This window comes from Callithrix jacchus, chromosome 11 (genome assembly GCF_049354715.1).
Source record: "Callithrix jacchus isolate 240 chromosome 11, calJac240_pri, whole genome shotgun sequence".
NCBI lineage: Eukaryota > Metazoa > Chordata > Mammalia > Primates > Cebidae > Callithrix > Callithrix jacchus.
The window spans coordinates 1,420,209-1,447,176 of NC_133512.1; the positions used below are offsets into that span (position 1 = coordinate 1,420,209).

Sequence of the window (26,968 nt, forward strand, 5' to 3'; positions counted from 1 at the left end):
ACACACACACATGCAGGTGTGCACACACACAGGAGCACACACACACATGCAGGCGTGCACACACGAGCGCACACACACATGTAGGCGTGCACACATGAGCACACACACATGCAGGCATGCACACACATGAGCACACACACATGCAGGTGTGCACACACGAGCACACACACACATGCAGGTGTGCATACACAGGAGCACACACACACATGCAGGCGTGCACACACACATGCAAATAAAGAAAATGACGGATTATCAACACACACATGCAGGCGTGCTCACACACACATATGCAGGCGTGCACACACACGAGCACACACACATGCAGATAAAGAAATGACGGATTATCAACACACACATGCAGGCGTGCGCACACGAGCACACGCACATATGCAGGCATGCGCACACATGAGCACACACATGCAGGCATGCACACACATGAGCGCACACACACATGCAGATAAAGAAATGACAGATTATCAACACACACATGCAGGCGTGCGCACAGGAGCACACACACATATGCAGGCATGCGCACACATGAGCACACACACATGCAGGCGTGCACACACGAGCACACACACATGCAGGTGTGCACACACATGAGCGCACACACACATGCAGGCGTGCACACACGAGCACACACACATGCAGATAAATGACAGATTATCAACACATACATGCAGGTGTGCACACACAAGCACACACACATGCAGGCGTGCATACACAGGAGCACACACACATGCAGGCGTGCACACACACACATGCAGATAAAGAAAATGATGGATTATCAACACACACATGCAGGCGTGCTCACACACACATATGCAGGCGTGCACACACGAGCACACACACATGCAGATAAAGAAATGACTGATTATCAACACACACATGCAGGCGTGCGCACACAAGCACACACACACATATGCAGGCATGCGCACACATGAGCACACACACACACACACACACACACAGAGGCTAACGCTAAACTCTTTAAACTGTGGCAGCAGAATCCCTGCTGCACTATTCCTGTTCCCTGTCCTCTGTCGCCGGCCTCTCACAGCTGGATACACTCCTGCATGTAGTCACCTGCTGCTGGTGTGTCCACAGTCCGGGCAGACCTAGACCTGAATCTGGCAGCCCAGGACTCGGCCCCTTATGCTCTCTCCCACCCCACTTTGACCTGCACACTTGAAGCTGGGATGGCCAACTCAAAACATAGCATGAGAAGCCTAGAGCTGCAGCTCAGAGAAGGGCACCATTGTCTACCTGGTTTCCCAGACCAAGCACCTTCACCATCCTTCACTGCTCTTCCCTTGCCTTCCAAATCTAATCCATTACCAAGTTCTGTCAATTCCACCTCTAGTGTGTCTGCCCCTTTCCAGTCACCACTTCCAGGATGATCCTAGCCCTTGTTCCAGCCAGCATGTGTCTTCTCTGGATGCTGTCACTGTCCCCTAACTGCTTCCCTGCCTCAAGAGTTTTCCCTCCCCACCCTGCCCCTCACACACCCCTGCACCTGCACAGCGCCTGGCTCAGAGGAGAGTAACACACACATGAACATCAGCCATGAATAATAAACATTTAATTGAAATATCCATAACCTTTTGCCCTTTCTCCATTCTCCATTTTCCACCATGTCTGCCCTTAAACCTTTGTAGCTGACCCTTGCTCCTAAAGCTCAGTCCCAACTCTTTATAATTGCTGACGAAGGTTGGCCATGGGCATCAGCCCGAGGTGTCACTTGCTGTTCCCCTCATCACACTCAGGTCCAGCCAGAGTGAGGTCCTTTCCATTGAGATCTGGTCTGACAGTATCAATCAGATCTCCCCCGGGGTTGTAAAGATGACCCAACTGATGGACAACCGTGAATGTCTCCAGGGAGGGCTCTGTCTTGCATTTCTCTATAGAGCCAGGATACTTAGCAGTTATGAATATTTTAGGCAAATTTCAATTATTCAGGGAGCGATGATCTAATTGCATATTATAAGATCACTTATGTCTCCTCCTCTCCGACTTGCCTACTCTTGTCAGCTCCTCCCTAAGTATATAAACACTGCACAAACACACTTTCCAAATAATTCTTCATTTGCTCACTCAGTAACTAGTTCCTCAGCATCTGCTCTGTCCCCAGCACCACGCAAGATCCCAGGACTGCTTTAGGGCACAAACTACAAGGCAGTCACAACCTCTTCCCTCACGGAACATATATTCTTGTAGGAAGATGGGCTTTAACAACAAATTATACAATTAATTGTTTGCTAATGATTTTGTCAAGTATTATGAAGGAGAACAACCAGGTGCAAAGAGAACATATAACTGTCTAGTCTGGGGGAACAGGAAATACGTCTTTGAGAAACTAACTGTGAGCTGAGACCTGAATGATAAGCGAGAAATAAATCCAGTCAGGGCAGGCAAGGAGGAAGCATTCAGGCAGAGGGAACCGCGTTTGCACAGATCCACATGGAAGGAGGATGAATGCTTGAGGAGGCCACTGTGGCTGCAGTGCAGAGGAGGGTGGGAGAGGACTAAAAAAATCAATCCAGGAAGGCAGGGCCAGAGCCCGCAGGCCTTGCAGGCCACTGCTGCTCAAACTGTGTATTTGCAATGTATCGAGGACTGACACTTTTGTGAAATACAATAAAAGTGAGTTACAAGAAAATTGAAATTAAAAGACATACAAAATATGCGCCCAAATGTTTTATCATTCGTTTTAATACATAGGAAATTATTCTACCAATTAGTATAAAAGTTTCTAAATGCTTGACCCTATTTGTGTCCCTGCTCATGGCCAAAGCATAACAAACAGTTCACACATCAGCTCTTGAGGCCAGACTTTAATAGCACAGCGGACAGGAAGCCAACAGAGGGCTCTGAACACGAGGGTACCAAATTCAGAGTCGTGTGTTTCAGAGATCATTCTGGCTGCTGAGTGGAGAATGGATTTAGGGTGGGAGGGGCAACTGGGGCTGATGGAGATGCCTTAGAGATCGTGTATCTTAGAAAGAACAATATTTAATACTTGTGACAACCTATGAAGTAGACATCAACATCTATTATAAAGTGGAGATTTAAGGTTATCCCCAGAAGTAGAATTCACATTTCCAAACACAGGGAATCCAGACTCTCTGAACCTTATTTAAACACAGTCCTCAGGGCCACCTTCTTGGTGACCTTATAACAAGATTTTTCTGTTGCTTCTATAAATAGCCTTTTGAGGCCATTCACAGCTGAGCTGGCCTTTACTGAAGCCCCACGATGCCCCAACAGCCTTGTGCACCTTACAGAGAACACAGCTGCCATTCTTCATGCAAATGTCTCACAAGGAATGAATCCCAGAGGTAGAAAGAGAATCGGTTTATAATAGCATGTTCTTTTCACCACTCTTTCATCTCTCTTAAACTGATGGATTTCCAAAAGATCCTGATGACTTTCAGGAGACAATTGAGTTTATGCAGCTGGAGAAAGGGAGGGTACAGGGAAAGTCAAGATGGTTTCCACCTAATTCAAATGAACATTTCTGTGGAATAAGCAGCGTGCCAGGCACTGAGCTAGACTTGGAAGTTACAGACATGGGGAGATGATTATAAATAATAAAGGGAGATGCTGCACAACAAACGCGATACACAGACACACACGCGATACATGCGATACACAGATGCACACGCGATACACACGATACACAGACGCACACACAATACACAGACGCACACTTGATACACACGATACACAGACGCACACATGATACACAGATGCACACGCAATACACAGACACACACTTGATACACACGATACACAGATGCACATGCAATACACAGATGCACACGCGATACACACAATACACAGACGCACACGCGATACACAGACGCACACATGATACACAGACGCACACTTGATACACACGATACACAGACGCACACATGATACACAGATGCACACGCAATACACAGACACACACTTGATACACACGATACACAGATGCACACGCAATACACAGACGCACACTTGATACACACGATACACAGACGCACACACGATACACAGACGCACACACAATACACAGATGCACACTTGATACACACGATACACAGACACACGCGATACACAGACGCACACATGATACACAGACGCACACGCAATACACAGACGCACACTTGATACACACGATACACAGACGCACACACGATACACAGACGCACACACAATACACAGACGCACACTTGATACACACGATACACAAACGCACACGCGATACAGACGCACACACGATACACAGACGCACACGTGATACACAGACGCACACGCAATACACAGACGCACACTTGATACACACGATACACAAACGCACACGCGATACACAGACACACACACAATACACAGACGCACACGCAATACACAGACGCACACACGATACACAGACGCACACACGATACACAGATGCACACACGATACACAGACGCACACTTGATACACACGATACACAGACGCACACACGATACACAGACGCACACACAATACACAGATGCACACTTGATACACACGATACACAGACGCACACGCGATACACAGACGCACACATGATACACAGATGCACACGCAATACACAGACGCACACTTGATACACACGATACACAGACGCACACACAATACACAGATGCACACTTGATACACACGATACACAGACGCACACGCGATACACAGACGCACACGATACACAGACGCACACGCAATACACAGACGCACACTTGATACACACGATACACAGACGCACACACGATACACAGACGCACACGCAATACACAGACGCACACGTGATACACACGATACACAGATGCACACACGATACACACGCACACGTAATACAGATGCACACGCGACACAGACGCACACACGATACACAGATGCGCACGCCATACACAGACGCACATGTGATACAGACACACACGCCATACACAGACACACACGCCATACCCAGACACACATGGGATACACAGACGCACACGCCATACACAGACACACACGCAATACACACACACGCCATACACAGGCACACACGCGATACACAGACACACGCAATACACACGCACACGTAATACAGACGCACACACGACAGACGCACACGCCATACACAGGCGCACACGCGATACAGAGACACACACACGATACACAGACACACACGCGATACACACACGTAATACAGATGAACACGTAATAGACGCACACGTGATACACCAATGCACACGTGATACAGACGCACACGTAATACACAGATGCACACGTGATACAGACGCACACGATACAGACGCACACACGATACACAGACGCACGCGTGATACAGATGCACACGCGATACACAGGCACACACGCAATACATAGACGCACACGTGACACACAGACGCACACAAGATACACAGACGCACACATATAAGCAGAGCCCAGGAGAAGGAGTGTCCACTCTGAGGTGGGGACCGAGATCAGAGAATCTGCTTGGAGATCACTGACTCTGATTAGAGGTCAATGACACCCATCGCAAATCAGTAACTGGCTCACTTTTAAAACAGGAAAAGGAACTTTCCTAGGAGACAAGCCTAAGACACCGTCCTAGGGAGAGGGGTCAGCAGGATGCGTTTGGAAACCATAGGCAGCTCACGACTGAGACAATGCGTGGGAATGAGGGACATGGAAGAAGGCAGGACAGGGCAACGAATCCCAGAGTGCCTCGAGCACCACTGAGACAATGAAGTGAGGCGCTACAGGGCGGATCAGAGAGTCCAAACCCGGCTGGACTCCAAGAGCACATTTGAGTACAGGCTATTGTTGGTGTATTGTTGCAGGGGAAAGAGAACAAGAGTAGCTCTGTCCACATGCCACTCCTCCATGGACACCTCTAGAAAATACAGGATGAGACTGTGCGGGAGCTGGCGGTTCCGTGTGATGCAGGTGAGGACCAATGCCAGTGACACTGACTGGCTACTGTGACCTCACTGGAACTGACAGGTCTAGGAAGCAAAGTCCCCTGCACATTTATGAGAAGGCGCAGAACTTCGTGTGTTGGCCCTGGTGGAAAAAACACTACTTTCCCTCCACCAGACCTCCTGAGAGAGCAGGAAAAACTACCCTCTCCCCTCTCCTCCACAACTTCAAAATGTAGGCAGAAAGCCCAATGTCTTCCGTCACTGACATCATACTCCAAAAGCAATAAATGCTGTTTTCTAGGCAGATCATGAAGAGCTGGAGATCATGATGTTTCCTCTTCTACTCATCAAAGACAGCACCAACTTGGAAAAATCCATGCACAGTGTGTGTGTGTGTGTGTGTGTGTCATGTATGTGTGTCATGTATGTGTGTATATGAATGTGGACACACATGCCCAAGTAGGAGAGCGGAAAGCAGAGGAGCTCTCAGAAACCCCTGCTACAGAGAAGTTATACCCCCTCCAAGAAGGGCTACACTGCCCAGGGGTCAGAAACCTGCAATCAACAAGCATCCCTCTCCCGATTTCCCCACCCCCCACCCCCCACCCCCTACCAAATTCACTCTGTAGATAATGGCTGCCCCAGAAAGTCCAATTCATGCCCTTAAACCTGACTTGCAAAAAATCAAACAAACATCTTTCCTTTCTTCTTAGGAATCTGCCAAACACAGTCAGCCTAAGTCAGCTGAAACATGAACCTTTCCCCACTGCCAAACTATTCCCAGAAGAGCTCTGAAACCCAAGACTCTGTTTTGGAAATCACCCACATCGATAACAAGAGGCCCCAGAGGCTAGTGAGAGCCCAGAGCATGAACCCAGGGTGGCTGACGTCACTTTGCAAAGCTCTTAAGAGCATTAATGAGTTCACGGGAGTCAAGGCCTGTCAGATGGGAGACACCAAGATAAACCGCCTGGAATTACTTCTATGCCAGTGGGGTCCTGCCCCACATCCCTCCCGCTCTCACTGAGGGAGAAGCAAACGCCGGGGAGGGGAAGGAGTCTGGGCGCCGGATTTTCGTAGACTTCAGTTTGCATGTGGCTAGGCCACACTCAAACTTTATAATTTGAGAGTGCGTCAGAAACACACTTCTCCCCTGGCTTCAGGGTCGTGTAATCACGAAACATTCGACGCAGCCATTGTTTTACACTGGGCACTGGGGACTAAACATATTTGAACAGGCCCCAATTCTGTCCCTGATACTATCTCAGGAGCCAGACTTGAGCAAAACTACAACGCACCGCTCTAAGTGTCACTTTAGACATATTCTGAAAGGTCATGGAGGCCAAAGAGAAAAGGATATTTGTCCTGCCTGCAGGGAACCCAAAGGTCTGGAAAGCTTCACCAAGGAAAGAACATTTGTGAGGGGCATTGAGGATACATAGGAGGAGAGAAAGGACACCCTGAATAGAAAGAAAGGACACCCCGAATAGAAAGGACACCCCAAATAGAAAGGACACCCCAAATAGAAAGAAAGGACACCCCGAATAGAAAGGACACCCCGAATAGAAAGAAAGGACACCCCAAATAGAAAGAAAGGACACCCCGAATAGAAAGGACACCCCAAATAGAAAGGACACCCCAAATAGAAAGTAAAGCACAGAGGCAGAACAATAGGTGACAAGCTTAGCATTATTAGGTCATCCTGTGGTGTACCCAGAGGTAAGTATTCACAGTCAGGAGTGGCAGAGGCTGGTGCAGAGGCTCGTGCACATACAGGAAGGGCTGGTAGACAGTGGTGAGAAATTCCTCCTGAGGGAAAGAGGACACATCAAATGTGTAGGCAGAGAAGTGACACAATCCCACATGTGCTTTGGATAAAGCAGTGCGGTAACTGTGTGCAGGGGGAGCAGAGCACGAAGATTAGAGGTGGAGACACCATGAGATGGTCAAAGACTGAAGCAGAGTATTACACAGGGCAGGGGATCAGGGAAGAAATCGGAAAGCATTTCGTGGGAATTGCCCGAACGTGTTCCAGGGTGTTTTGCCACTTCACTTAAGGCAAGGCTCACACACAAAAAATTAATCCTCGGGGACCTGAACATATGAACTTTAGCAAACAGATGTCTCCGAGAAGGTTTTTCTCAAGTGCATAGAAGACATTAGCAGCTTGTTTGATGGAGTTTTCTAAAAGCTTAACATAAACATCCTGTTTGGAGCCACAAACCAGGGGCTCCCACTGCAGCCCTGGCAGTGTCACTGCCCTGTCAAGTGACTGGAGTAGTAGGCCCAAGAGGGAGGCAGCCAGGCTGCTGAGCCAGTCGTATGGTGGCAAAGCCCTGGGGTCCACATCCCAGCTCCCCTTCCTCCAAAGCATGAGTGCAAGGGCCTAATGGCAGCCAGTTCCCCAGAGTGCCTATTTTTCCGCCAGAAGCAGCAAGTTCCTTGTGCCAACATCTCTGCCAGCCTAGCCAACGGATTCCTGTTGCCCACTCAGCCTCACCTGGCCACAGGATTGCTCAGCTGCTCACCTGGTTCCCCGCCCTGCTCTGGGTCTGACCAGTCCCATGGAGTAGTAGAATTACTGAATACAGGGCAATGTGACCTTGGGCAAATCGCCTCTTCTGTTGGCCTCAGTTTCCTCATCTGTAAGACAGGAGTAATAACATCTAGTCTACCTATAATATGCATCATTATGAAGATTAAATACAAGTATATGAAAATGCTCTGTGAACTCCAAATCAATAACAGGCTGCAACCGTTTCAACTTCCAATCCAGTCTCCAAGTTTCAGCTTCTTGTTTTGTCTCTACCTTCTTTGAGCTGGTCCCCAGCAAAGGTCATTTTGAGGTTGATCCTGGGGAAGCAGGGATGAAATTCATCAGTCCATCTGTCCATCCATTGCTCCCTGCATTCCACAAGCATATGACCAGCATATTTCACGCATCAGGCAGCTGCTGGGATTATCAGACACGCAGTTGCTGATCTCAAGCATCTCACAGATAAGCCTCTCAACCAAAGTTTGATGATTAGTGACCAGACACCAGTGCAAGCAATGAGGAAAGACTGAGACGACGAACAAGTACCTATAAGATTTTTGAAGAAGTCAGACAAAGAGAGGAGAAAAAACACACATGAGAAAGAGGAAGAGCAACTTCCGTGGTGCTGCCCAAAAACTGCCCTGGCCGCCTGTTCAGGTTCATTTCTGCTCACCTCTATCCCAAGGCTAAGCCTGTTCCTGGAACAGAGCAAAGGCCCGATGAAGACTAATTGACGTTCCAGGTGCCAAGTCTATGACTTCAAATCCCGGCCCCTCATTTACTGTTTGACTCTGGGCAACTTATGTGTCTTAATTTGTGCCTCAATATCCTCCTCTGTAAAATGGGTAGGTAACGATTGTACGTACTGTAAAGCGTTAAGAAAATTTAAATGACTTAATATTTATAAAACATGTAAAACAATGCCTGGCACCTTGTTATCATTCCATGAGTGTTTACTGTTACTAGTGCTATTACGGCTACTACTATCATTATTAAGCCATCATGAAACAGAAGTGGTGGCTGTGTCTCGGACAGCAGGCAGCCACTCAAGTTCAGTTACCTCAACTGCCCAAACCTAATGAGGCAAACTCCAAAAGGGGGCGCTGGTCCAGGCAAGTCTCTCCTCTAGGAAGAAGGTGGGTCAAGGGCTCTGCCTGGTGCTCTCTGACTTGCACGGCCACATTACGTCTCCAGGAGCAGAACCAAATATCCTCATTACTCTGACAATGTGTCCAAACGAGTCAGGCAGAGATGAGCCCTTGCCCAGACTGTTCTACAGCCAAGGAAACGGGCATAGCAGGTTACATGCTGTCTATCCATCTACCTGCTCAGGCAAATTGGATAATCTCCAAAGAGCCAGACAGGCCAATTCAGGGACACCAGCTTTCTCTGCAGAATGTCCAGGGACAGCAGATGAATGAACCAGTACCCAAAAGGTACAAGACAAATGCCTCACTGCGCTTGGGGCCAAAGGCAACTTTCTGCTCTAAGCAGGACACTTACTTAGAATCAGGGCAGCTGAACTTGAATTTAGGCTCTGCTGCACACAAGCTGAGGAACCCTAACTGCTTAGATTCTGTGTGTCCTCAATTATACGACAGGAATAATAAAACCTACTTCTCAGAATTAAGTTATATCCTGGTCAAAGGTCCAGCACATTATAGGCATTCAAAGCTGTGGGATCAAACTCAGTACTGGATCTTGTATCAATATTGGCTTTGGCTGCTACCTGCATCTTCCACACAGGAAAAAGACAGTGACTCACTCGCCAACATATGTTCCATGCGCTTCCCTTCTTGCCCATGAGAGCTGGGCCCGGGACATGGTGGGTGCTGATGTGCAGAGGGACAAGGGCAAGGGCACACCCTTCCAAATTCTCCATTAACAAACTGTGCACATGCCCAGCACAATCTGTACCATCCAAGGAAATTCAAGACTATGGGGTCCCTGAGGAATCATCATGTCAAGAAAAAAAAAAAAAACAGCCAGGCCAATGAATGAAAGTGCCTCTTTGGGGGACTGGCTACGACATGGAAGCCCCAGGAGACCCAGCAGGCAACAGCAGTCAACTTCTTGAAACTTGATTTTGGATAAGCTTGCAGCCTTCTATGATTTTTACTCAAGGCAAGTATTTTTTACCCAAGGGTATCTTTCTTCAGACGCTTTTGAACCCTTCAAAAGGCCCAGCTCCTTCCAGGTTTGCAAGACCCAAGTCCCTCACCCTCTCAGAGCCTCAGTCTTCCCATGTGTGACTTGGAAACAATAGGACCTGCCTCTTGGAGCAGCTGGGAGGAGTGAAGGAGGGAATGTCAAGGTGTGCCCAGCACTGGCGAGGTCTCCGTAGATCCCCCACCTCACCTCATGGTTTGGACTTCAGTGGGTTATTGCACATGGTGGAACATAAGTTAAGGTTTATTAGCTGGAAAAAGACATTTTTACGGTTCTGATTTTTAGGCATTTCACATGGTGTATGTTTTCTACTCCCAAGACCTACAAGAGATGGTGTCAGCATTTTTCTCCTACCAAACAGAAGTTTGATAAATTGCTTTTCCATACTCAGAATGGAGAGCAAGGAAGAGCCAAGGTAGGGGGAGCAGCGTGGAGACCCCAACTCTGGGTTTTCTGTCTCTAGCTCCTTTTCTTCCTTCTCCTCTCTGCCTCCGTCATCAGCTCTTCTTTAAATTACAGTTATGTGCTAGTATGGCTGGACAAGTGCCCAAAAGGTACCAGACAAATGTCTCCCTGTGCTCAGAGCCACGCAAGTCTCTGCTCTAGGAAGAAGGCGGCCCAACTGGATTAAATTTGGACTCTGCCTCCCACCAATCGGAGGAGCTGGGGCAAGTGCCCAAACCCTTTAGAGCCTCTGTAGCCACATCTGGAATAAGGAGGCATTCCTGGGACTCTAATCCAGCTCTGGTGTCAAATCTCACGGGTTGCCCAGGTGCAGTGGCTCATGCCTGTAATCCCAGCTCTTTGGGAGGCCAAGGCGGGCGGATCATGAGGTCAGGAGTTCAAGACCAGCTTGGTCAACATGACAAAACCCTGACTCTACTAAAAATGCAATAATTAGCTGGGCTTGGTGGCGAGCGCCTGTAATGGCAGCTACTCAGGAGGCTGAGGCAGGAGAATCGCTTGAACCCAGGAGGCAGAGGTTGCAGTTAGTGGAGATCATGCACTCCTTCCAGGGTGACAGAGCGAGATTCCATCTCAAAAAAAATAAATAAAATAAAATCTTATGAGTTTCTCAGTACCCCGGAACAAAATTTTAAGAAAGGAAACAAAACAAATAACTTCTCTCAGGATTTTATTTATTCTCCTCATCCAGCCCCAGAGAAATTCCTTGAACTAACATCATCATATTTCCACCCTATGATGTGGCTAACGTAGCCGAAATGGACCCAATTAGTCTGGAGTAAGAGAACACTGCCCGCAGAGGCCACCCTCAGGCCCACGGGCCCCTCCTGCCTCCAAGCAGGTGACGAATGGGTTTACTTTGGACACTCACTTCTCAGAGCCTCCAGCTACAGGAACCCATCAAGTGACATGAGGTAAACACCCAGCACAAACCCGCAGCACGTCCTTTCTCTCACCCAGCCATGGCTTGGTGCCCAGAAATTCTTCATGCCAACTAAACACCGGGCTGTTCCAAAACAGGTGTCATCAGATTCTGAGGACCAGGCCCAACCAGTCTCTAGAGAGCTGCCATGAGGCTCGTCCTGTTTCCAGGCGGACTGACGGGGGTCACCTGAGCAGAGGAGGCTTCGGCTTCAGGTTCTGACCCAAAGCAGAAAGCCTGTGAAAATAGAGTGAACGTCACAGTGAGATGAAGTGAAGAGCATGGTCTGAACGCCGTTCTCCGAAAGTCAGCAAGCAAATCAGCCTTGCAGCCCGGCTCTACCATCCTTAGCTCTGGAACCTTGGAAACCCCAGTTTTCACTTCTGCAAAATGGGAATGTGTAAGTATTTCTAGTTTACACAACCGCCTTGAGCACTGTGAGACGACCCAGGTGTGAAACATTGGCACAGAAAGGCCCCTGCGAAACGTGGCCCTCAAATTTGTTCACTTTGACTCTTTGTTTCATGAGCAGAGGGGTCGGCCCGTGGAGGGCAACCCCCTGTGGGTTTCCTCTGTGGAGCGATCTCACCTCCTTGCCCCTGTGGTGAAACCGCCTTCGCAAAATTATAACTGAGGAAATTAGGAGAGTGAAAGAACCAACTCTATACCTCAACCCTCCTCTAACCCTTAAGCTGCCCTTGTTCATTCCTGGGCTTAGCCTGAACCAACTGTGGGAGGGAATTCAGCCCTCAGTTTGACTCTGAAACAAAATTGGTAACAGCCCTTTCCTGAAAAGACCCCCTCCCTTCTTGCCTGGGGACTAGTCTGCCTTTGCAGGACTAACAAATTAGCTACAAGATTAGAAATTACAGTTGAGGGTTCATGCAGCCTCTGGCTCCAAGAGTCTGAACACCCCCAAATTGCTCCTGGGGGTAACATCACTTTTGTAAAACCTAAGATCAGTGCTTGAGATATTTTGCAGACCCCTGCACTCGATGCTTCACCTGACACCACCCAGACGATAATCTGGACAAACCAGTTCTGCCATCGCACACAGGAACAGAAAACAGGAAGAAAACCTCACTTCAACCCCTAAGATTCCACCTCCAACCTGACCAATCAGCACTTCCCACTTCCCACCCCCCACCCACCAAATTACCTTTAAAAACCCCGATCCCCAAATGCTCAGGGAGACTGACTTAAGTAATAATAAAACTCCGGTCTCCTGCACAGCCAGCTCTGCGTGAATTACTCTTTCTCCACTGCAATTCCCCTGTCTTGACAAATCAGTTCTGTCCAGGCAGCGGGCAAGGCGAAACCACTGGGCGGTTACAGTGGGACTGACAGAAGTCAGAAAGTCCCCATCAATGACATGAGTTCACCGTTGGCCTCTTGGATCAGAAGCCAGAAATTCAGTCAACTTTGATTTTTATGTTGAACCTGCCCGCAAGTGTCTATAAACGTTATAGTTAGAACAATGTGGGTCAGAAGAGCTAGGCAGACACTTTGGTGGATATAAGTCATTCTGGAATCATGTATTCTCTCAGCATCAGTTGAATATTACAACTTCATAGATTTGTCTTTTAACATACCACCAGTTTTAAAAGATTGTTCTTAAGGGGAAAAGAAAACACGAATGGGCTAAAATTATGCTGAACCTTCCCTTCTGAAAAGCAAAATATTTACAAACATGGTGTGCTGACCCTGAGAAGGATGGGTCCCATCTGGGGTTGCTCTGGGATTTTTTTTAGATGTGACGTATAGTGGTTGGTGAAAAAACAGCGACCAAAAACCAAGTAGAGAGATAGAACTTCACCTGACTTATCCCCACCGGATGGGGATATTTCTTAATTTTTAAATTATAAATTGAACTATTCTCAGCAGATGAAAAGCTATTTACCAGAATAACTTTTGACATTAATTTGTATTTCATTCTCTGTGATTCCCACCTCCACTTTACGCCCAGTTCTAAGCAAATAACCAGGTAGCTACATTTGTGGCCCCCTCTCATCTTCTGTAAAATCTTAAACTCAAAGAAAAAATTATGCTGGTAAGTGAGCAGGTGCTGGGGAGGAAGGAACAGAGGGTGCTAATTGCCTTTGAAAGAGAAACGGGAGGCATAGCCCCCAGAGGGTAAGAATTCCAAACTGAAGACAGGTTCCCCTGAGGAGCACTGCCATGTCGCAGGATGGTGGTGGGACCTCACGGGGCGACTGCAGGAGGCCCCAGCATGGGGGCACGCCTGGCACACAGGGTTCCTGTGTGTTGACTATGACAGATACGAAGCAAAGCCACCCACACTACTGCAGGGAGCCAGGCTGGGACACGCAGGTCCATGGTACCCAGTGTAGACAAATGAGCCACAGCTGGGGTCTTCCCTCCCTCCCCCTCTGTGCCACTCTGATTCCTAGAATATCTGTGATGTCTTAGGGAAGGTGGAGCCCCCATAACAACTCTTTGAACTTCCTGCCAACTTTTGGGAACAGTAGTTTGGAATAAGATTAAAGTTGATTTTAAGAAAATTAAGGTAAATGATATGTCTTGCAGGCCTAGGTGTAGGGGCTAAAATTTCTACCTAAAGGCTCTCCTTGCCCCATAAGGCCTCTGTTCCCTCTTTAGTCCTCACTGACAAAGTTCATTTCATTCAAGACTCTACAAAATTAAGATTCTTGGTTTTATCACCATTGAATTGTAATTAACGAATTTAGATATCAAATGTGATTGCCACAGAATCCAGCTTCCTCCTTTCAGTCGGGTGGGGCTGGTGGGATATGAAGATCTCCCAGAACGTATTCAACACACCCCATTCATCACCATCACCCCAACATCCTTGCTAACCCAGGTCTCTGGGAGCAGGGAGGCTGGAGAGAGCACAGTGTATTGTATTTAACTTTTTTGGAAGTAATTTCGAACTTGCGAAAAGTTACAAAAACAAAAATAGTACAAACAATATCCATGTACACTTTGCCCAGATTCACGTACTATTAACATTTTACCTCATTTGCTTTTCTCTCTCTCGCTGTCTCCCTCCTTCTGCATATATACGTGTGTGTGTGTGTGTGTGAATGGTGTGTGTGGTGTGTGGTGTGTGTAGGGGGGGTGTGTGTGTGCTGTGTGTGGTGTGTGTGTGTGTGAGTGGTGTGTGTGGGGTGTGTGTGTGGTGTGTGTGTGAGTGGTGTGTGTGTGGTGTGTGGGGGGTGTGTGGTGTGTGTGTGGTGGGTGTGTGTGAGTGGTGTGTGTGTGGTGTGTGTGGGGTGTGTGTGTGCTGTGAGTGGTGGGTGTGTGTGTGAGTGGTGTGTGGGTGTGTGTGTGTGAGTGGTGTGTGTGGGGTGTGTGTGTGGTGTGTGTGGGGGTGTGTGGGTGTGTGTGTGGTGGGTGTGGGTGTGAGTGGTGTGTGTGGGGTGTGTGTGTGGGGTGTGGGGGGGGTGTGTGGTGTGTGTGGTGGGTGTGTGAGTGGTGTGTGTGGGGTGTGTGTGAGGGGTGTGTGTGTGGTGTGTGGGGGTGTGTGTGGGGTGTGTGTGGGGTGTGTGTGTGGTGGGTGTGTGTGTGAGTGGTGTGTGGGGGGGCGGTGTGTGTGTGGTGTGTGTGTGGTGGGTGTGTGAGTGGTGTGTGTGGGGTATGTGTGTGTGGTGTGTGTGTGTGGTGGGTGTGTGTGTGAGTGGTGTGTGTGGGGTATGTGTGTGTAGTGTGTGTGTGAGTGGTGTGTGTGGGGTATGTGTGTGTGGTGTGTGTGTGGTGTGTGTGTGAGTGGTGTCTGTGTGTGGTGGGTGTGTGTGTGAGTGGTGTGTGGGGGGTATGTGTGTGTGGTGTGTGTGGTGTGTGTGTGAGTGGTGTGTGTGTGGTGTGTGTGTGAGTGGTGTCTGTGTGTGGTGGGTGTGTGTGTGGGGTATGTGTGTGTGGTGTGTGTGTGGTGTGTGTGTGAGTGGTGTGTGTGTGGTGTGTGGGGGGTGTGTGTGTGGTGTGTGTGGGGGGGTGTGTGTGTGGGGGTGTCTGTGTGGTGTGTGTGTGTGTGTGTGTGTGTGCTGGAAGTGAATACATTTAATTTTATCTTTATTTATTTTTCTGAACTATGTTAAGGTAAGTTACATACATTATGGCCTTTTACCCCTAAATACTTAAGGTTCTATTTCCTGAGAATAGCGATAGCACATGACAATCATCAACCTCTTGTATTTACACTGAAACAGCACTTTCATCTCCCATACACATTCCAGTTCTGTCAATAGATCTAATAATGTCCTCGCTGCACTTTCCGTCCAGGCAGAATGCAGCCTCTGGTTAGGAGCTGCATTTAATTGTCACCCCTCTCTAGCCTTATTTAATTGGGAGCATTGCCAATCGCCTGTTCTTGTCTTTCATGATGCTCACTTTTTTTTTTTTTTTAAGAACATAGCCCTCTACCCAACACTTTTTTTATAAGAGAATGTTCCTCATTTTATGTGCATCTGATGCTTCCTTGTGATCAGGCTGAGGTTATACATTCTCAGCCAGAACTCAGCATACACAATGTTTCCTTCTGGGGCCTCACAGTATCAGTCTCTCATGAGTCATACTCGTTTTGATCACCTGGTCAAGGTGTTGTCGGGTTTTCCCTCAATAGTTCACTGCTTTATTTTCTCCCTTGCAAGACTCTTTAAGGCCATGCAAATATCCTACCCTTCATGAGAATTCCACCCACCCCCTAGATGGAATATCCACTGATGACTCTTGCCGGATCTGATCTTTACCACGACAGAGGCAAAATTATAACTGTAGAAGCTCTACAGGTCACTAGGCTGTCGGTACCTCTCCATTTCAAACAACAGAGAACCCCTCAATAGAGAATCCCTAAAATAATGACAGGTGCTGGAGATTTTATGTACAGAAGTAATGCAAGGTAATGTTATGGGTGTTTGTGAAAGAAGGAACAGAAGCCAACATTTATCAAGCGCCTGCTATTAATCTATCCAAGCCCTTCCTGTAAATTATCTCAATGTCCTTTCGTGGCCACTCTTTGAGGTAAGCATTCTTAGTGCCTTTTATAGATGAACGCATTGAGGCTCAGAGGGATTAGTTAACATGCTCAGAGTCACACATCTACCGAGTGACTACAATGAAATGTAAACCTAGTTCCGTCTGACTTAAAAACCAATGCCTTTTACACTCAGGGCCCGCTTTTGGTTCTCTCCAACATGGATGCAAGTGTCAGGTCTGCTCATTAAACTTCGTGTCCACTGGGATGGAGGCACCACGCAGGGATACTCCATGCCATCGGAACTCTGGCTGAATGCAGCCCGTGTGCAATGCTCAAGCCGTGGCTGACGGAGGCCACCAGCAATTATCCACATGGATTCACTGGATTTGGGGCCCACACTGATCCTTTTTTCTATCGATCCTGGAGGTGATGAATCACGATGTCCCCTGCCTCCACATTGTCTGAGCCGGGCATGGAGCCAGAAAACAACTCATCATGTGGCGCGAGTGAAAGTTCTACTGAGGAGCCTCTCCTTTCCTTTTCAGGTAGGATTTTCCAAAATGCCCAAACAGATGCTGTTTTGTTCCCCTGGTTTCACACTACAATATCCCCTATTGTTTTTTAAGCCAAATTACATTCCCTTTTGGAATCTGGGATGGCTTTGCCAAGAAGCAATGGCAACAGTCCAGTCTGTGATGGAACTCACTCAGAAATATAAAATTAAGCGTAGTAATGGGTTCAAACAGTTAACAAAACAGAAAGGATTTTGTTTTGTTAGAGCAAACTTAGCAAGAAAGAAGTGAAAGAGAAGGGAATTTATTTCACTAGCACCTTGTGCTGTCTCACTATCCCTTACCCCAGACAGTTATAAGGTTCTAACAAGTAATGAGCAATCTTGGACAGTGCACAATCTCTCTCAGTGGATGAGGTTTTGAGTGAAGTTGCTCTGGCCGTCAGCTCCAGGGGTGGCCACCTGATTTAAACCTGGCCAATGAGTGCATCCAACTGTCCCCCAGCCATAGTGACTGGTTCAAGGATGGGCACATGGTCCAATTCAGGCCAACAGGGCTCAGTCATAGACTTAAGGCTGGAATAACAGGGAGAGAAAAATGTTCTTTGTCTTTTAAGGACAATGTAATAGATGCTGCTATATAGACAGGGTTTGCCTGAGAGTAAAGCCTGGGAAAATGAAAGCGGAGCCGACATATAGAAAAAGAGAGACAGGAAAAAAACACAAGGACATAACTGGAGCCACTAATCCAGCTATGCCCAAAGCTAGGCTACTTTTGAGTCTTTCTGTTTCATGAGTCAATAAATTAAGTTTTTCACCAAAATCAGTTGAGTTCAGTCCTTGTCACTTGCAACCAAAAGAATCCTGACCAACAGAGACATACATATATACAGAGACATACATCTATCCAAATAACTTTGTCACACTGGTAGCTGTCAGAAATGAAAAACATGTGGTATTATGTGTGTTCACAGGAGAAAGACATCACTTCCCATGGAGCAATCAGGGAAGGCTGCATGAAAGACGTGGTATTTGGACAAGCTCCCAGTGAATATGTAGGAGCATCTGGAAGACCTCTCCTACAAGGTGAGAGCTGGGGTAGGGGTAAGAGGGAAGGAGAATAATACCAAGGAAGATGATCAAGAGAAGCAAAGGTGTGCAGTATTTTAAAGCAAATTCCAGACATCTCTTCACAATAAAATCTTCAGTATTTATCTCCAACAGATAAAGACTGTTTCAACATAACCACAAGACCCTTCTTACACTCAACAAAAAGTGATTCCTTCATAATATCTAAAAGCCAGTCTGTGTTCAACTTTCCAGTGGTGTCCAATGTGTATTTCACATTTGTTCAAGTCATGGTCCGAGTCAGGCACCAGCGGGTTGGAAGAGTCAGATTCACAAGTTTGAAATATCAATCTCAAAAATTTACAAGAGACAAACCTTTCTAAGGTAGTTAAGTTAGGAGGCGACAGTCATGATCTCAGTGAGAAACAGGGACAAAGAGGAGGCTGTGGAGATGGGGGGCGGGGATTTGAAACTACGTAGGAGATGAAGTCTTACTACAAGGATGAAAACGACCTTCTGATTAAGGTCAAGGCAGAGTGAGGAAGCAGCACCATTAGCAAAAGCAGGAAGAACACTTGGAGAACAAATCACAATTTAAGAAATTGTTTTTTGAGAGCCTGCCTTAAGCCCTGGAGCCCAGTTGAGAACAAGTGGGACAGAATCCCTGCCCTCTGGAGCTTACATGCTAATTAAGAGGTGAGGGAGAGGAATCAACAAGGAAATACAAGTTTGGCAAATAAAAATTCAGACACGCTATGAACGAATTAAAATCCACGATGTGATGGAAAAGGTCTGGGGCCAGGAATGAGGGTTGGACTTCTTCAGACAGAAGGGTCAGCCTGGCCCTCTCTGGGGTTCTGGCATCTGAGCAGAGACCTGCACCAGGAGCTGAAGCTGGCGGTGAGCAGAGGGCAGCGCCAAGACAGACTGCGAACGAGCTCCAACCAGAGTGTCTTCACCTCGGTCCTCAGACGCCAAGACGGGATTAAACGTGCAAGGATTTCAGAGGTGCCACACCTGCAAAAGCGGGGAGGGCGCTGGAGAGGCTGGAAGAGGAAGAGGAAGCTACTACCTCAGAGGAAGAGAAGATTGGGTGGAAGCGCCCTAGACCACCTGGCAGTCTCAAGGTTCGGCAAGGCCGTCTGGGAGCAAAGTCAGCAGAGGAGTCCAGAGTGTCGCAGGAACTCACCTGCCTCAGTTTCCCTTCCACCTGGCCAAGCCCTGGCAGGTGGAGCCTCGACCGGAAGCCCTGTGCAGTGGTGGCCCCTGGTCAGTGACCCCCCCCCCCCAGCATTAGAGACCTGTCCCTGAGGCCCCTGGTCAGTGACCCTCTCCAGCATTAGAGACCTGCCCCTGAGCAAGGCTAAGTACGAGGAGACCAGGTCAGAAAGGGATGCAGAGGCCTGCTGGGAGGCTGAGATGAGGGGATTTTAACCTAAGGGCAGAGAGGGAGCACGCCGAGTGGGAGGCATCTAAGGGACATGGGGTGGAGCTGTCCCATGGGCCATGGCTCTAGATTTGGGAGACATCTCCAGGGATCTGTGGTGCACAGGTGGCACAAACACCTCAGAGGGAGTGGGAACACTCAGAACATGCGGAGTGAAAAGAGGGGCCACCTCCACATTAGGAACAGATGAAGAAAGGGGGTGATCCCTCAAGCACTGGGGCCCAGGAAGGCTTCTGGAAGAAGGTGGAAGTGCGGTCTTTCCCTCAAACTGCAGAAAATGTAGGTTCTCTCTCTCTTTCTCTCTCTCTCTCTCTCTCTCTCACACACACACACACCACACACACACACTCTCACACACATACACTCTCTCACACACACTGTCTCTCTGTCTCTCTGTCTCTCACACACACTCTCTCACACACTCTCACACACGCACTCTCACACACACTCTCTCTCATACACACACACTCTGTCTCTCACACACACACACTCTCTCTCACACACATACACTATCTCTCTCTCTCGGTCTCTGTCTCTGTCTCTCACACACACACTCTCTCACACACACACACTCACACACACTCTCACACACTCTCACACACACTCTCTCTCATACACACACACTCTCTCTGTCTCTCACACACACACACTCTCTCTCACACACATACACTGTCTCTCTGTCTCTCTCTCTCGGTCTCTCTGTCTCTGTCCCTCACACACACACTCTCTCTCACACACACACACACTCACACACATGCACTCTCACACACACACACACTCTCTCACATACACTGTCTGTCTCTCTGTCTCTCTGTCTCTCACACACACTCTCACACACACACACTCTCACACGCACTCTCACACACACACTCACACACTCACACACACTCTCACACACACTCTCTCTTACACATACACACTCTGTCTCACACACACACTCTCGCTCTTGCTCTCTCTGTCTCTCTCTTACACACACACACTCTCTGTCTCTCTCTGTCTCTCTCTCCGTCTCTCTCTCACTCTCTCTCTCTCTCACACACACACACACACTCTCTCTCTCTCTCTGTCTCTCTCTCACACACACACACTCTCTGTCTCTCTCTCTTTCTCTCTAACAGCCCAGCAAATGACAGCACCCCAACCATCTGAAAGTAAAGTCACTTCTCCAGCATCCCTGGCAGTGACAGGAAGGCATGGAACATCTCAATAAGATGAAACCCTCAGAAATCACTCCTTTTCCCGAGGTCACTGCCTCCTTTCCCTTCCCAGCCGGGGCTGAGCATGCCTCAGCCACAAACCAGTTATGACCCCTCCATCCATGGAGCACAAAGACACTTTACCGGGATTATTCTGTTTAATAATCGCAGCCTCCTAGGAATTACGGATTATTGTCCCCATTTTACAGAACTGGAAACAGGCTCAGAGAAGCTTAGTGAGGATGATGGTGCTAAAAGTGACACTCGTGACCTCTGGTGAAGGAAAAGTCAGGCTGGCACCACTAGCAGGACCAGCCACTAGGTGCAGTGGTCACAAGGAGATGTCAGGGGATGCAGCAGGCTCCTCAAGGGCAACCCACCGGTCACGCGGGTCACATCAGGCCTGGAACCCAAGTGTGGACGTCCATTCCTAGGCCCAGTCCTGAGGTACTTAGCCTAAGTCCTGATGTCAGGATCAGTCTTGAAGTTTCTGAATGGTTCATTGCTGCATTTTCCAAAAGGCTCAGGAGGGTGTCTTGCTCATTGTGGTCTGGTGACTACAGGGACAGGACTGGGGGTACAGGGTGGGTTTGGAGACAGACCTGGGTTTAAATGCTGTGCTGGCCCCATCGCTTACTGATCCCTTGGCTGTGAGCAAATCACCCACATCTCCAGACTCACTTTCTCTACCAGAAAAGAGACTAATGATCCCTCTCCTTCCGGAATAACAGGAGGATTGAATAACATATATAAAGCACAGCGCACAGACACGCGAGAAAAAGCAAGCGAGGGCTCTGTACTTCTTTATTTCTAGCTTACCTTGTTCCAAAAGAGATTTACGGCCACTGGTGCACAATAAATATTTGTTAACTGAATAAATGTAAAATAGAAAACAGAAACTAATGAGCTTGATCTCCCACAGAGAGGCTCAAAGAGAAAATGAGGGAAAATTGCCTATGGTGAAATTCATTAGGTTGTTTTTCAAACCAACGATTTAAGTTCCAGCCTTTCACTGGAAGGGAAAAAAATGAATTTATTCTAGTTTTTAGGTGCAGTTAGGATAATAGGCAACATTCCAAATAATATGCACCTTTTCACTAGTTAATAGCATTGACCTTTACATCCCCATACCCCTCTTCTTCCGGGGTCCTCAAATGCATGAGTATGAAAGAATTCCTGAATGCTGGCCAGGGAGCGGGCAGGAGAGATCAGGGGACCAGTTAGCTAAGTCATTATCAGAATAACTGAGAATAAATTATTAGTTCTTCTGACTTGGATGGAACCTCTCACAATTTAAGAATTATTTCCCATGAGGCCTGAAAGAGACAGTGAGTTATAAAAACACAAGTCACTCAAACTGAATCCATGTTGTCACAACAGCTGTAGCCGTAGCAGCACAGAGGCCTTCTTAGAGACACCTGCTAAATGTTCATCACAGTGTTGTTTATAGTTAAACACAGGAAGCAACCTCAGCGTTGCTCAGTGAAGACTGCCTTAAGCCCCTGCTTCTCACACTTCAATGTGACATGAGCCACCTGAGGATGTTGTAAAACAGCAGATTCTGAGCCAGCAGGTCAGGCTGGGGGTGAGACGCTGCATTTCTAACAAGCTCCTAGGTGAGAACAGTATCCACAGACCACAATTTTAAGTAGCAAAACCTTGTTAAAATAAGCAGTCATAAGTTTATACTGGAATAATGTGCGCCTCTTAAAAATGATGATGTGGATCTGTATATATGTATATGACAGGGAGTGTAGGATATATTATTTTTATGTTTTTGTTCGTTTGTTTTAAAAAACAGCATCACTGTGTTGCCCAGGCTGGAGTGCAATGGTGCAGTCCTAGCTTACTGCAAGCCTGAACTCCTGCGCTCAAGGAATCCTGCCACCTCAACCTCCCGAGTAGCTAGGACTACATGCATGCACTACCAGGCCTGGCTAATTTGTTTTTATTTTTTGTAGAGATGGGGTCTTGCTATGTTGACTAGGCTGGTCTCCAACTCCTGGCCTCAAGCAATTCTCCTGCCTTGGTCTCCAAAAGTGCTGGGATTATAGGTGTGGTATTGTTAAGTGATAAAAGTAGGGCACCCAATTGAAAAGCTAAAGATTTAAAAACAGTATAATATGTATATTATAATTCCATTTTATATGCAAGTATTTACATGTAAAAAAACATCTAAAATTATATACTCCAAAATCTGACAGTATTTCCCTCTAGGTGGTGAAATTTGGAGTGATTTCATTTATTTTTCTTTTAGTGCAACTGTATTTTCTTCCTTTCTTTCTTTCCTTTTTTTTTTTTTTTTAAACAATAAACAAGTAGCATTTGGGTGATATAAAAGGAAAACCTGTAAGTGGTTATAAGGCCCAAGAAAAGGCTGTTTCTCTAGATGATTGGGTAAAAATACATACACAGGCAGTCAGGAATAGAACAAGATAACAAAAGGCTTCTCAGGAAATCGAGCTAATTTCAAATGTGACCACTCCACCCATCAAGGCACCCCAAAGGCCATTAGAAAAGGAGGTTGGTGCGATTCCTCAAGGATCTAGAAATAGAAATACCATTTGACCGAGCAATCCCATTACTGGGTATATACCCAAGGACTAGAAATCATTCTATTATAAAGACACTTGTGCACATTTTTAACGGCACTGTTCACAATAGCAAAGGCTTGGAACCAACACAAATGCCCATCAATGATAGACTGGATAAAGCAAATATGGCACATATACACTGTGGAATACTATGCAGCCATTAAAAAGGATGAGTTCATGTCCTTTGCAGGGACATGGATAAAGCTAGAAACCATCATTCTCAGCAAACTGACACAAGAACAGAAAACCAAACATGGCACGTTCTCACTCACAAGTGGGTGTTGAACAATGAGAACACATGGACACAGGAAGGAGAACGTCACACACCAGGGCCTGCTGGAGGGTGGGAGGATAGGAGAGGGATGCTGTGACCCCAGAGATCCAGGGCTGGGATCTTATGGGGCATGAGGATGCACAGTGCAGAGGCCTTTGAGCATGTGGGATCCAGTTTCCAATTCCAGGTTTACCATTTAGCAGCTTAACTACCTTGTGCCTCTGTTTCCTCAAATGCAAAACAGACATACAAAGAGGGCTCTGTGACTGAGCCCATTGGCTCATACCTGTAATCTCAGCACTTTGGGAGGCTGAGGTGGGTGGACCACCTGAGGACAGGAGTTCGAGAGCAGCCTGACCAACATGGTGAAATCCCAACTCTACTAAAAAAAAAAAAAATACAAAAATCGGCCAGTTGTGGTGGCAGGTGCTGTAATCCCCGCTACTCGGGAGGCTGAGGCTGGAGAATCACTTGAACCCAGGAGGCAGAAGTTGCAGTGAGTGGAGATAGCACCATTTTGCTCTTACAGCATGGGCAGCAAGAGCAAAACTCTAGCTCAAAAAAAAAAAACAAAGAGGGCTCTGCTGAGGGTTGAATGAGATACCTTTTGAGAATTACTCCCCAGTGTCAGCCACCTTGGTCCAGCCTTCTAAACAGTCTAATCCACTTCACAGGTGGAGGCAGTGGAAGTAGTGTTGCTTTTTGTTTGCTGTTTAACTTCAGCACATATTATTGTGCTAAATTAGAGACACGTTATTTCCTTTAGATAAGTTCATTTGAAGATGTAATGCCATAATATTCTGGAACAGATAAACAATAAGGGGTATTATTTCTTTTTTTTTTTTTGAGACGGAGTTTCGCTCTTGTTACCCAGGCTGGAGTGCAATGGCGCGATCTCAGCTCACCGCAACCTCCGCCTCCTGGGTTCAGGCAATTCTCCTGCCTCAGCCTCCTGAGTAGCTGGGACTACAGGCACGCGCCACCATGCCCAGCTAATTTTTTGTATTTTTAGTAGAGACGGGGTTTCACCATGTTGACCAGGATGGTCTCGATCTCTTGACCTCGTGATCCACCCGCCTCGGCCTCCCAAAGTGCTGTGATTACAGGCTTGAGCCACCGCGCCCGGCCAGGGGTATCATTTCTTAAAGAAAAGTGTATGGAAGAAAAAGTTTAAAAATAAAAAAATTTTATCCAGGAACACAATCATTTCCAAAATAGGAATAATGCTGTGAGTGGGTAGTTTTGCTAGAAGGAAATCTACTATATCGGAAGAAGATATAGTACCAGGTAAGTTAGTTGAAATTAAGTTCCTGTGAAAATGTAGGAAACCGACAGTCCCAGAAGAACTTATTGACAAACACAAAACAGGAAGCAGCTCGCGTGCCTGTTACAGGTTTGCACCGTCCCTCCCATAGCAACGGGGCCTCCACGTTATGATGATAATAATAATAAGAATGCATGGGGAAAATGCTTGCAAAGAAAATAAACACGAGCCAGAGGGGCCTCGTGGTCTTCTACTCCACCTTGGAGAAATCCACAGAGGCATGCAGCAGAACTTTTGCTGCAAGTACAGGATGAAGCCACGAAGGGAAGACTTTGGGGAGATACACTGGGCTATCTTGCCTAGGAACTCCTGGGGTGCTGCAGCCCACTATTTCTGCCACTGGATTAGTCGCAACAAATGCCAATGAGTCACCTCCACTTGATTTCACCTGTTCTTAGCAGCAGCAGCTCAGCCCCGGAGGGATGTTGCCTGAAAAATAAAGAAGCTCCTTAACTTGGGTCAGTGGGTCAGACAGTGCAGCACCTGTAGACCTCGAGTCTTAAGTTGCCTTGTGATCAGCCAGAGAAACGAAAATAATCAGGATGAAACTGCAATGGGGCCTGGAGTGAATAGAGAGGAGGCACAGCCAATAGGCTGAGGCCCAGACTCAGTGGCAGAAACAGATCCATTAGTAGAGTACTTGCAACCTAGTTTGACTGGCCTGTGCTGGGGAATGCAGCTGGCCGAAGGTATGATTAAATGCTCACATGTCCTAACAAACATTCCAACCATCCCCCCAGACCAGATCATGTACATATACACCCATTTGCTCCACAGGGAATATCAGGAAAAAGTGAGTTCTCATTGAACTAATGAGCATGTCGTTCTCCCACTTAAATGAATTCTGGAAACTCTAAACACTCAGGTGCACAAATCAATACAGTCTCAAAGCCGAAGTTCATTGCCTTCAGTGAGACTTACTACTCTGTAAAATTTCTGACGTTCAGCGAGCAAAATATTCAAAATTAAGTTGCTTGTGTCACTCTTGGCTATCTAATCAACAGTCTTTCTCCCTTCAAAGACTAGCCTATGGAATTCTATGTTTGGGTGCAAGGACCCAGTCCCATGAAATAACTTATGATTGCTCCAACTCAATAATGACACTCCCTTTTACTAAGCCAGTGATTGGTTTAGGAGTGTGCATGTGACCCAGTTCTAGCCAATGAGATTTCAGGGAATACTGCTGAGGCAGCCATATTGCCAGCATTAAGCAATGACGGGAAAACAAAAGCTGAGACTTGCAGAGCTATTCTTATTGTGCATACATATTAAATGTGACAAAGGAAAAGAATGCACTGAGCATAAGGAAACAGGTCTACACTACAATATTAACAAGCATTCATTAAGCATCTACTATATGCTTAGCTAACCCTATGATACTGGGTAAGGAATAATTATCAGTCTTTATAGCACTGGCTTTGAAATGGACACAGACGCAGCAGTGTTTCAGGTTATTAAAGGAGTACTCTAGCTACTGGTGATGAAGAAATCTATTTCATCTTGGACATACCCAGCAGGTGACTTCTAGCACAGCACTCAAATAACATTCGTTGCAAAAAAAGAACAGTAGTTACAGTCTCAGCAATGGCAGACCTA

At 47.1% G+C, this 26,968-nt stretch overlaps 1 protein-coding gene across 11 annotated transcripts in view; it reads right to left on the reverse strand.

Annotated features, from left to right (window-relative positions):
• The window catches only part of PDE1C (phosphodiesterase 1C), a 689,353-nt gene that overhangs the window by 531,679 nt on the left and 130,706 nt on the right, over positions 1-26,968 (reverse strand). The gene's annotated exons all lie outside the window — the stretch shown is intronic.